The sequence below is a fragment of the Camelus ferus genome, chromosome 19 (genome assembly GCF_009834535.1).
Source record: "Camelus ferus isolate YT-003-E chromosome 19, BCGSAC_Cfer_1.0, whole genome shotgun sequence".
In the NCBI taxonomy this organism is placed as follows: domain Eukaryota; kingdom Metazoa; phylum Chordata; class Mammalia; order Artiodactyla; family Camelidae; genus Camelus; species Camelus ferus.
The window spans coordinates 32055834-32068885 of record NC_045714.1 but is presented as its reverse complement, the minus strand read 5'-3'; the positions used below and the strand labels follow the sequence as shown (position 1 = coordinate 32068885).

Below are 13052 nucleotides of genomic sequence, written 5' to 3'. Positions count from 1 at the left end.
CCGAAGAGCTGTGTCAGCTTCTGCCACTGTCTTTGGTGTGAATGGAAAATGTTGCCTGCCACATCGGTAAACAAAGGATGTCGCAGCCATCAAGCCACTACAGTGAGCCCTGAGGGAACTCAGGTGGACACAAACCAGCTGCCCTCTGCCAAGCCCTCAGCCACTGTAGCCGTCCCCAAATGTGCACTCACAGGGGTCTCAGGAAGGGAAAGAACAGGATACAGGGCCCCAGAAAGCAAAGGTGCATATCAAAGTAATGATTTCAATGAGCCCAGACTCTTGCAACTTTTCATACACAGAAAAGCACTAAATTCCTTAACTTGAGATGTCTGGCTTTTTTTTAAATTAACAGTAATCTTTTGATGTTCCAACTACCAGGTCTTCGTTGCAAAACTCCTACATATTTCGGTTCCTCCCTTACCTCTTCAGAGCAGTCCCTTAGAGCAATCTGAGAGGCTGTCTCCTGGGCTTGAAGTCCTTAGAAAATCTGCCAAATAAAACATAATGCTCAACTTTTAGGTTGTGCACTTTTTTCAGTTGACATCGGGTTGCCCACTTGTTCTCTTAAGAAGAGAAGTTTTAAAAAGTCAGATAAAACCTGGATTTCTAAAGCAGAGCCAGAAATTGCCAGGTTCCATCTCAGAAACCACCTGCTGAGACACTCAGGAGGCAAAGTGTGAGTAGCCACAGCCCCAAGGCATATGAGGTGCCCATGGCAACCCCCCTGCTCAGAAGAGGGAAGAAAAGGGCCCTTAAGCAAATGCTGCTGGTCTACTTAGAAATCATCTAAAAATGGAGTTGGAGTCCTCAATAGTGGGCCAGAGAGGACTCAAAGCCACTGGATTAAATGTAGCAAATATTCTGGGAACATCCATGGAGTGAGGTGGGTGGGGAAGATCATTCCTAATTGAACACAAATATTTTTGGAACATAAAGTGAAATGCGTAAACTGATAAAATGAAATGGAAGATGTTAAAAACACGCTCTGCCTGCAGAAGACCCTTTCAGTCTCTTTCAGAGACTTGATCTGAGAAGGCACTGCACGTGTGCTGGGAGGACCATTTCAATGCCTCAAGCTCAAATGGACTCATCAGCTCTCTCCCTGAATTGATCTTCAGACCACACCATTCCTCTTTGGAATGTTCTCATCCTTCCTCTGCCCCAAATGCCAAAACCAACTTTTCTCTCTAGCCTGCAGAAAGAGGTTGAGCTCCACCCGTCCCTACTTTCCTAACTACCTGTGATACCTGCTCAGTTTTACTGGATTTTGGCAGTTTCTTAGTTCTCTCAACCACCTGCTCTTTTCCTATAGTCTGGAAGAAATCCCATTTGCAAATCTCCTCTGCAATCTCTTCTTTTTTCTCCCCACCCCACCTCTGCTGCCCCCTAGTCCAGCTTACCAAGAGTTCTGTTTCCTTCTCCCCACAGACATTCCCAAGATAAAAAAGGGGGTTCTAAAATCTCTCCCATCCTGATGGATTACCTAGTGCCTGAAAAGTGGGTTTGCTGACATTGCACAGAAATTATCTGGGGCTGGGACACTGTAATTCTTCTCCAGGTTAACACCAAGTACACAGTGACCAAAATAGCTTTTCCATGACCTTCAATAAATGGGAGCCTTTTCCCTGACCTTTAATAAACATCCTATACCTGTGAGTATGTTATATATATATTTTTTTCCCCCTGCAAAGGAGCATGTTCCTCCTAATCCATAAAAAGAAAAACACGTTTATTCAATACAGAGACTACAATTACTTAGAATACTATGGTAAAGATGCACTGCCTTTTTCAGTGTCTGAACCTGACATTTTTACATCCCCAAAACCTTAAAAGGATTAAAAATAGATACATTCAGCTATAAAAGAGACTCCAGCTTTCCATGAAGTTTGTCTAATCTATATTCCTTGTTGTTCATGTACTTACTTTTCCTTGAACCCCTAAAATTCTGTATAAAAGAAAACATAAACAAGGGCCTTGGAAGTCCCAGGACTGGACCTTACCCAAAGAATAAGGTAAATGGACACCTAAAAAACATTGAATCTGGATCAGGTTTTTATTGTCACTTTCATATATTTAATAAAAGGCACTACCTTCTAAGAGTCGCATAAATGTTAATGTTCTGTTATCAATACTTAAATATGTCTGACATCGCTGAGAGAGACTGGAGATTTTCTGATAACCCAGGTGAGTAAAGTTGAGCCATACGCTCTTCACCCACAGATGTACACACAGCCACATATTTGAAAAAAAAAAAAAGAAACAAAACAAAAAAACAAGACAACAACAACAAAAAAACAGACACATGGTAACAGACAGGAGCCTACACAGTCAGAGATGCATGCACATGGAGACAGACACCCACAAACCTAGGTGCACACAGACACAGAGATACTAATTACCCACAGCAAAGCATATGTACCAAGAAACCGTCTTTACCTGCAGACTGAAATCTTACCCTATCCCCCCAAATACTCCATCATCAGTGCCCCACCTACCAGTTCTGTGCTGGGATCCCTGTGAGGCTGGGATCGTCCTGATGCTCAGCATGAGACACTTTAGGTGCAGAAGGAATTTCAGCTTTTATAATCCACACAGGCTCATGAAAATTGTATAACCACATGACCTAGTCAGAAAAGCTATTTATTTTGTATTATACAACAGCCACCGCCTGGTTACAAACGGTTACTGCATGCCTCTAGAATGGGCTGTTTACCACCAATCTGTAGCAGCTTTATATTTGGCAGGCTGGATATTCTATTGTGGAAACCAAGCAGCTCCTGGGATTACATTTCTCAAACCCACATAAATAAGGAAAATTAAAACCTATCTTCCCAAACCCTTCCGTTCAGAGGAACAAGTCCACCCACACCGCTTTCACTCAGTGAAAAGGGAGATTAATTTTACTCCCTGGTAATTTTTCATTTCCCCAATCAGGGGCCCAAAGACAACTGTTTTCAAAGCTCAAAGACCTAGAGAGACTAGAAACAGATCTGAAGGTATGATTTCTTCATTAAATGACAGGCAAAGCCAACAATAACTGTGACATTGAGAGCTAATTACTGGAACCCAACTGGACGAGGCACCTGGGGCGTAGACCCAGCTGAAGAGGCCCCCATGGGCAGTGGAAGTGCCCATGAATACACAAAAAAAGGCAAACACACTCTGACAATCTAGTAACAGTAAGAGGGAAGAAGCTGCACCTACAGTCAGACTTTGTGCTTTCCAGCCCTGAATGCCCCTTAGGTATGTGTTGTGAGAGGGCAAATGCCTGCCTCTATCTCCTCCAACACCAGCCTGCACCTTCCAAGTCCAGACAGGAACCACGAGACTTGGATGAGAAAACAGCCAGGCAGAAGGGGCTTCTAAGCACATCCTGGAAGATGGAAGCCCTGAGATAAATGCAAAAGGAGAACCAGGACAACTCCTGGAAGAAAGCAGCTTAAGTATTACTTATTCACGAACAATCTTAAGGAAATCAGTAGTGAACGTAATAGGAAGATGCCACTTGATTAGGGGAGAAGCCATAGCAGAAGCTGGGGAGAAGGCTGGAAGCCAAGCACTTTCACTGTTCAGGGGCAAGACTGACAACCATGGGTGCCCAGAACACAGGTCACACGTGACACACCCGACCCACCAGATCAACTTGATCAGATAGTCCCTTGCTTCAACCTGAGCTAAGACAAAAAACCCAGTGTGTGGTCTATGGAAAAAATATTTCAGTTCCTGTATCCTGAATACAAGAACTGTTCTCGGGATGTTCTGAGAAGATCCAAACGTCAAAAAGATTCTACTGCAGGAACCAAAAAAAGCTTCAATTTGGAACAACAGAGAAAAGAATGAAAAACAAAAAGAGACAGTTGCATATCAAAAAAGGAAACAGAATCAGAGACCTGAAGAAAATGGACTGAAACCAAGAGACAACAAGCTGGGGTGGGGAAGAATCATGAGGAAACAAAGAGTACAAAATTAGCTTAGAAGCAATAAAGAGAAGTGAAACTGCAGAAAACAGAAAACTGAAAGACTTGAGAAACTGCTAGAGACAAGAAAAGTCCAGAAAGGCAATCACAGTTCAGAGATAACCATGGTAGAAAAAAAAAGCAAGGAACAAAGTCAGGACAGGAATAATCCAGTGCTTCTTAACTGGACTTAAAAACAAAAAAACAAAGAAGCCAGTCATGCTGTAGGATTCCATTTATATCAAATGTCCAGAATAGGCAAATCTATAGAAACAGAAAGTAGATTAGTGGTTGCCTGGGGGTGGGGCAGAAACAGGGGATGCGAACAGGGAGAGACAATTAATGGGTTTGAGATTTCTTTGTGGGATGAAGAAAATTTCTAAAACTTGATTGTGGTGATGGTTGCAAAAGTCTGATGATTCACTAGAAAGAAGCCATTGAACTGTATATTTTAAAGGGAGAACTTTAAGGTATGTGATTTTTAGCTCAATAAAACCTTTTTTTAAAAACATTTTTTATTGAGTTATAGTCATTTTATCAATAAAACCTTTTTTAAAAGAACAATGAAACAGACTCAAATATACAAAAGATATAGAATAAGAAACAACTAATTCCGAGAGTAAGAAAAATCTGAGTATAGAGATGGGCACATGATTCACACAAAATCAGAAGAAACTAAACCTGCACATATCCTGGCAAAATAATTTAACCACAGGATGAAAAAAGGTCATAGGAACATCCAGAGAGAAGGGGGAAATGTTTGGTTTACTTAAATAGTAGCAATAATTAAGATTAGCCCCAGGATTTTATAAGGCAACATTAAACGCCAGAAGTCCATAGAAAATGCAGATCTATAGAGAACTGAAAGGTTTTCCCAAAGAATTTTATAACCAAACAAGTTGCCCTTTGTGTAAAAAAGCCAAAACCTGTCATTTCATATACGCACGGGCTGAGAAAGAAAAAAAGCAAAGCCTGAGGCTATATTCCAACCACACAGAGGCAAAATTCAGAGAAGCCACTAATAAACAGGACTGCTAATAATGTATGCCAAAACCATCAAGATCAGGACATAAACCCAGTTATAAAACTGAGTGCATACATCAAATTATTCTCTAAGCATATGCTATGCAATGTTAACAATGTAATTAAAAACAACAAAGCAGAGTAAACAAGAGCATGTTAATAAAGATCGAACACAGGAAACGAGAAGATGCTAAAGCCCTTCTCCCAGACAGGAATGGATTAAATCTTAGCTATGACAACTGGCGAAAGGTGTTTTGTGTATTTTTTAAATTTTTTTACTTACAGGAAACTACTATTAGAATATGAAACAGACTGCAGACTAAAACTGAATCTGTAAATTAAATCCATTCAATTAAAAATATTCTCAGGTGTCATCAAAAAAAATGCCTACGACGGACTTTAAACAGTGAAACCAAAATAAAGCAACATTAATGCTGCTTTATTATTTTTAAATGTCAGATGCAATGGAATTCATGCCAGAAAGTATTAAAAGGGGAAAAGAGGGTCATTTTACATCACTAAATTACAAAATTCACAATAGAAATATTATGCCAATTTTTATGTTCTGAACATTTTCAATGAAATAAGGCCCGTAATGGTTAGCAACATAGAAAATGACCAACACTTTACAAACATACCTATCTATCTCCAAGAAGACAGGTAGCAAAAGTGTACAGGGGTAATGAGCAAAAGCTTGATCTCCACGTTAATTTTATTTTGCATTGATTAGAGAATCCGACCAACATAGTGAATAAGGCTAACATAGTAAGTATCAAACTTTGCACCCCATAGAAAATAGAGCTCTATTTTTCAATGGCTAAAGAGTATTAGTGAAAATCGAGCACCATGTGAAATGAAAATATCAGCTCCCACAAGAAAAGGAACATTTCTCACTGCTGGATCATAACGTCAAAAAGAGATTAAAAAAGTAATTATCAACCAATAAAGTTTAACAACTTCAAAAATTTCAGCCTTTCTCCCAACTACCTGTTATATCAAAGGTGAAATTGAGAGTGTTAAAAATACCCTTGCAATTAAGAAAGAATAAGCAACAAAATGCTCTAAAGAAAATTTTTTAAAAAGAGGGAGAGGGAAAAATAGCTACGAAATAAGCAACAAAATTGATAAATTTGATAAATACATCCAAGAGGGCTCTTAAACAAGCCTCTTAAGACCAAGGCAGATAAGACACCTTGCATTCAAAAATGCACAGGGCCCAGGAGGCTTGCCAGGCAAACGTCTCCAAGCACTAAGGACGAGTTCATTCCTATGCTGATCAGACAGCTCCCAGAGCACTGCGAGAGGATGGAAAGCTTGTCAGTGATTTTAGAAATCTAGCATAACGCTGATTCCAAACTTGATAAAGCACAAGAGAAGGAAAAAAGTTAGTATTACAACTCACATCAACAGGTAGAAGGAAGAAAAACCCTAAGATCCAAATGGAAAACCAGAAACCAAAAAGGCATCTGATAAAGCTCAGCATCCATTTTCAAATGAAACCCCTTGCACATTCCGACACAAAAGAAAAATGTCCTCCAAAAGTATCCCTATCTCATCCCAAAAGCCAAAAAGATATTTAAACTCTGAAAAACCCGGAAAGAGCACATTAAAGCCAAAAAACAGAAGAAAGTGATATGGCCTCCATAACAGAAGACCATTCTGGAAGTTCTAATGCACACAGCAAGAAAAAGATTTTAAAGTTCAAATAATGGAAAAGGGAAGACAAAAGAATTATTCACAGGTAATGGATGTGCCTACCTATTGTATACACACACGTGCAAGAGTGCTAAGAAAGCAAAGGACGATGCACCAAGCAGTTTACAGTGCTTATCTCTGCAAGGTGGGATTCAAATTTTCACTCTGTTCACCTGATTTAAGATTTAGTTTTGCCCTTTCCAATGTACTAGGAGGCAAAATTAGTAGTAGCTCAATTGTTGGCATCGATACAAGGTTAGTAAATACAGGACAAAAAATTAGGCAAAACAACCAAGAGGCTAAACTCGGCCAAATACTTTTTTTTTTAACATATATCTACTTGACCAAATACTGAAAAAAATGTTTAATTCTTCAGAAATAATTATGTTTTTGAAAATATCTAATTTGATTGATGTAATCTCTGATTTATATTTTCTCTTTAAGGACAAGATCTAAACTTTTTTTTTTAAACTTATCAACTTCTGCCTTTCCAAAGAAATGTTACATACCTACATTTCAGTGCCCCTACTGTTGTATAACTGAGTAAAACAACAAAGGATAAACAAGTTCATACTTGTATGGCACAGGGAACTATATTCATTATCTTGTAACTTATGGTGAAAAAGAACATGAAAACAAATACATGTATGTTCATGTATGACTGAAGCATTATGTTGTACACCAGAAATTGATACAACATTGTAAACTGACTATACTTCAATAAAAATATATGTACCGAAAAAAGAAAAAGGAAAAAAGAAAAAACAACAACAACAACAACAAAGGAGATTAAGAATCATCAACCAGACAAAAACTACTCCGATCCTGTAATAAGGCCTGGGGGCTGGAGATAGGGGGGAATGTCTCTAAACACTGAAAGCAAATGTTTTGACTAACAGCACCCTCTAGTTTACAACATTTAAATGGCAATTGGTTAACATAAATTATAAAATGTAAGATTTTTTAAAATATTTTGGAAAATTTAGTAGACAACTAAAATCCAACTTATTTCTGACTATGTATTGTTTTGATTCATATGGCAACTTGTCTATTTCATTAGAAGTGTCAGAGACCACCAGGTGTGAGTCCTCTGTCAATTAATAAGTAAACTTTTTTTAAAAAGGCCTTGAATATATAAAATAGATAAACAGCAAGGTCCCACTGTATAGCACAGGGAACTATATTCAATACCTTGTAATAGCCTATAATGAAAAAGAATATGAAAGGGAATATATATATATATATATATATAACTGAATCACTATGCTGTACACCAGAAATTAACACAACAATGTAAACTAACTATACTTCAATTTAAAAAATTAAAAAGTAATAAATTTTAAAAATAAAATAAAATAGAGACAATAGCTGTGGGGGGAAAAAATTCTGATTTTAAGCTGAGCACACAACCAGCTAAATTCAGGCAACATTTCCCAGCCTCCCTTGCAGCTAAATGTAGCCATGTGACAATGTTTTGGTAAATGGGATAAGAGTGGGAGTAAACATGCCCTCTCTCTTTCTTCTTCCCACTGGCTGCAGGAACCATCTTTGAGCATGTGAATGAATCAATACTCTAGGGACAGTCAAACTGTAAGAAAAAAAGAGCCGGATTATCTAAAAAAGAAGCTATTTCATATTTGGGTATTTTAGAACAGCCAAAATCATACCGTAAAAACACACATACACACAAAAACACACACATGTAGAGAGAAAATGTGGCAAGACAACACATCTGGAATAACCTCAGTTACTAAATTTTCAAAAAGAAATCAGTTACCTATCAGTACATATTTCAAACCTGGCTGAGTATTATTTTCCTTCAGAGAAACTATATGGAAGGATCACAATAAAGAGTAAACATGTTGTGAGATGAATAAATTCACTGTTAACCTTGACTACTTGACTAACCTATTATGTTGGCTTCTCTGGCAGACACTTAAAGGCTGGCCTTTTCATTTATAATCTCAAAGCAAAACCTGGAATGTGTGTTGACAACACAAACCAGAATTATTTGGCAAAAAAAGTCAAAAACAAGCTTATTCAAATCTCAAATTAATTCCATTGTGTCTTAAGATGTGGCATCCTTCATGCTCAAGATTCACATTACGGTGTTTCCTGGTCAGCACCTTGAAGTAGAACATAAGGGGCAGTGGGAAAACGGCACCAACTGAGGATCCGAAGCCCACACAGGAGACCATGCATGCGTGTAAGTGCAGGGAAGTCGTTATCCTGTGAGCCCAGATGTCTTGCTCTGTAAAACAAAAGTGTTGGCCTACATCTGTGGTTTTTCTACTTTTGACTTTAGTAATGGAACAAGCATCCTCAAGTTGAATCTTATTCAAAGACAGGGGTTGGGGGGAGGTTTTACACAAGTAGGTGGATGATGTCATTAAAATGGGAACTCAATGCCCTTGACTGTAAAGTTTTAATACGTATTTTCCAGAAATAAAACCAAAAAAAACACCAATCAGTAAATTAAAGATTCTAACCATATGAACTTTGCTGACAGTAGCAAGAAAGATACATTTACCAAACTTTCTAGCAGTAGCCTGCAAATGTTATGCAGCACTATACCATTTCTTTATCATTACTTGGTTACCCTAACATAATGCTCTGATTCTAAATTAAAGAGGAAAAAAAGATCATGCAAGACCAAAGAAGGCAAAAATCAATTACTTTAAATCATTTAAAAATATAATCTGTTTTTAAATTTAATTCTTTGGGTTAAAAAAAAGTAACATTCATATTTTTAAAAAAAAACTGCTAGGATAGTAAGTGCCAATAAGGACACAAAACAACTGGAACTTTCATACACTCCTGGTGGGTTGGTAAAACGGCACAACCACTTTCGAAAAAAAATTGGCCACTTCTTATATAGTTAAAACACTTACCCTAAGACCCAGCAATATTCTCCTGGCTATCTACCCAGAGAAATGACAACTTTTATTCCAAAAAACCTATACATTAATATTTATAGTGGCTTTATTTACAATAGCCCAAACCTTTAGTCAATAGATAAACCATGGCATATGCGATTTTAGAGATATCATTTCACACCTATCTGACAATGCAGGAATAGAAGAGTTTAATACCAAGTGTTGATAAGACTGCAGATAAACAGGAAAGTTTCCACTGTTGCTGGGAATGTAAATTGGTTCAAATACTTGGGAGAACAATTTGGTGACAGGGTGAAGATGTGTGTGCACTACGATTCAGCAATGCCACTTCTCAGCACACTCCAGCCTGTTTAAACAGTACACAACCAACACATCAATAGGAGAATATAAAAATAAGTACTGGTATGTTTAAACAGTGGAGTAAAACAGAGCAGTTAAAACAAATGAACTCTAGCCATTTGGGTCAACATGACTTGAAAACATACTTGAATGAGCAAATAGGCTGCAGAACACATCTACCTGAGATCTTTTATTTAAGGTTTTAAATCATGCAGTCAATACTGTATGTGGGCTTACAGATACAGAAATATGTAATACAAAAGTAAAAATGTGGACTGCAAAGTTACCTCCAGGAGTGAGAGGGAGGAAGATAAAATTAGCAAAGGATACAAAGAGTATTTTAAATGTTTTCTTATTAAAAAAAAAAAAAAACCTAAAGCAAAGACAACATGTTTAGACTTATTACACCTGGGTATCTGACATATGAGGATTCATTTTTTTCACTTCTTTGTATTTGAAATTTCCCAATTAAAAGCAAAATTTTTACAAAGATGACCTCTTGACGTATACACAAAATAAACATAAAAACTGGTAAAAGCGGTTGCCTCCATAGGGGGAACTGGAATCCAGTAAGAGAGACTTACTTTCCACATCTGTCTTCATGGACCTTTTGAATTTTGTGCCATGTATACCCATTATTTCCTTTGTTCAATTACAAAGAAATCTGATGTCCTCTTCACCTCCAATCCCATCCCCACCCTCCCACCAAGGGAGAAAAGAATCTGAAGTATTTTTACTTTGGATAAAGAAAGGCCACTGGTGGAGATTCCAGCCCAGCCTGTGCCATGAATGAGCTCTGCCACCTTGGGAGGTGATTCTGATCCACCCCTCTCCAAGGGCTGTGCCACTTCTAAAATCCTGTCTTCTGTAAAACACAAACATCTCCCAATAAACCAGAGATCAGAAGTTCTGAGTCCACCAAAAGGGAGCAACAAGCAGTTTTCCTGCAACCCTGGGTGGAAAACTTTTAGAATCTGTTACAACAGGCCCACATGAACCATCTGTGGTGATTGCCTCATCTCCTCTGTGGAATAAAGTGGCTAGAGATGTATACAGATAGTCACTATTACTCAACACTCAGTGAGGCAGGAAGTTGAGGGAGCACTTATCTGATGACTTATTTTCCTAATGAACTAAGACATGGAGGTCAAGGTGGAGAGATTTGGGAACAGGAGGAACAAAATGACTGACATAAAGGAGGAGGGGGTGTGTCAAGGATCTAGCTGAGCCCAAAACTTATGTATGTAAAGATATGTAAAAGGAAATGTCACCTTGTTATCTGATTTCTCTCCAGCAGAGTGCAACTAACAAAAAAACACAGAAAAATTAAGTAAGACTGTGCCAGGAAAGCTGACAAGTTACGGGACCAGTTCAGAGAGTGAGAAAATCAAGATGTTGGTGAGATGACAGTCCCGAGACTCCCTGGAGTCCACAGCAGGTGAGAAGGGTGAGGGAGGCAAGAGGAAGCCAGAGAACAAACATTGGAGTGCCCAAGGAAGAGGGACCACTGGAGGACAAACGAGAGCGAGGAGGACAGAATGTGTGCCAAGGAGAGGCTCTCCAGGATCAAGGTTCCAAAGTGGCATCTGGGAGATGACGAGGCCCAGGAGAGCTGAAGTGAACTGGAAGTAAAACTCCCTAAAGAAAGACAACGTGGAGGGAGAGCGAGGTTCAGAGGCGGGGTGAGCCAACAACTTGGAGATGATGTTTGAAGACACAGTGGAAAGAAACATAGCAAGCCAGCAGCCAACATCTAAGGCACATAATGGCCAAGAAGTTGGTAGATGATGGCAAAAAAGTGAACGGAGGGTGGCATCACAGACCGGTGTGAACTCCAAAACTGACAGGCATTGCTGGATGAAGGCCTGGAGAGCAGAGCCAGCTATTCTCATCGCCTGGAAGCAGTAACATCTGGGGGAGTCCTATTCATACTTCAGATCTCTGTTTAACTGATCAATTCCTCAGCAAATCCTTTCCAAACCCAACAAAATCCAAATCAAGCCGCTCACCTCCCTTTACTGTTGTTCCCTCCAAAGCAATGACCACAACCCATACCTTCAAAGCAATGACCACAATTTATACCAAGTATCCTTCTTTATCCAACTTTATGCTAACCTTGAGTTCATGCAGTGAGTAATCCATATTTTTCAGAATCTTTTTGGTTCCTAAGTTTGTACTAGCAAAACACAAGATTTCAGAGTATGAAGGGTATACCCAAAATTTTATCCAGAGTCACCGGGTCAGAGAGGCAGGATCTGTGGCATACTGGCTTTAGGACACCTTAGCCACACACACTTAAAAGTAGTCCACTTGGCTGTAAGAATTCCTAACATTGTCAGGATTCCTTTTTTATTTTAATGTGAATTTCACTGTACTGCTGGTAGGAATATAATCATGTGTAAGCTTTCTTGTGAAAAATGTGAGAAATCCAAAAGAGCATAAATAAAATATATTATTTATAATTCATTTAACAAGTCACAAAATTACTAAATAATTTTTTAATGTCCCTTTAGAGGGCAAGCGCTTTGGATATACTGCTAGTGGGAGTAATCGCTGGCTTTCACATTTTTTAATTGAACTAGTTGATTTGCAATGTTGTGTTAGTTTCTGGTGTACAGTATAGTGATTCAGCTATCAGATTCTTTTCCATTATAGGTTATTACAAGATACTGAATCTAGTTCCTTGTGCTATACAGTAAATCCTTGTTGTTGATCTATTTTATATACAGTGGTATGTATCTGTTAATCTGGCTTTTAACATTTCTAGATAGCCATCAAACAACAGCAATCAAAAGCTCTGAAAATACACACAGCCTTTGACTCAACAACTCCTCTTAAAGAACTTATCCTATAATTGAAAAGAATATGAAAACAATTATATGTATGTATATGTATGACTGAAATACTATACTGTATACCCGAAACTGACACATTGGAACTGATTATACTTCAATAAAAGGAAAAAAAAGAATTTATCATAACAAAATAATTAAAATCGGCTTAAAATTTTCATTATGAGAATGTTCACTCATAAAATAGAGCTCAGAATAATCCAAAACTAGAGGGGAAAATATTAATGTCTAAAAATAGAAAACTGGTTGGTTACATCATGGGTATACTCTTTAAATAGAATATTGTGGGA

The 13052-nt window shown here is 38.2% G+C and overlaps 1 protein-coding gene across 7 annotated transcripts in view; it reads right to left on the bottom strand.

Moving 5' to 3' along the window:
• The window catches only part of SLC23A2 (solute carrier family 23 member 2), a 112047-nt gene that overhangs the window by 75550 nt on the left and 23445 nt on the right, over positions 1-13052 (bottom strand). The window contains exon 1 of one of the 7 annotated variants that reach the window (XM_014561253.2): positions 2496-2518. The exons of 5 other annotated variants lie outside the window; for them this stretch is intronic. The gene's annotated coding sequence lies outside the window, so the exon portion shown is untranslated. Of the gene's footprint in view, positions 1-421; positions 488-2495; positions 2519-13052 lie in introns of those variants that run through there. One more of the 7 variants, XM_032461876.1, reaches the window with a different exon arrangement.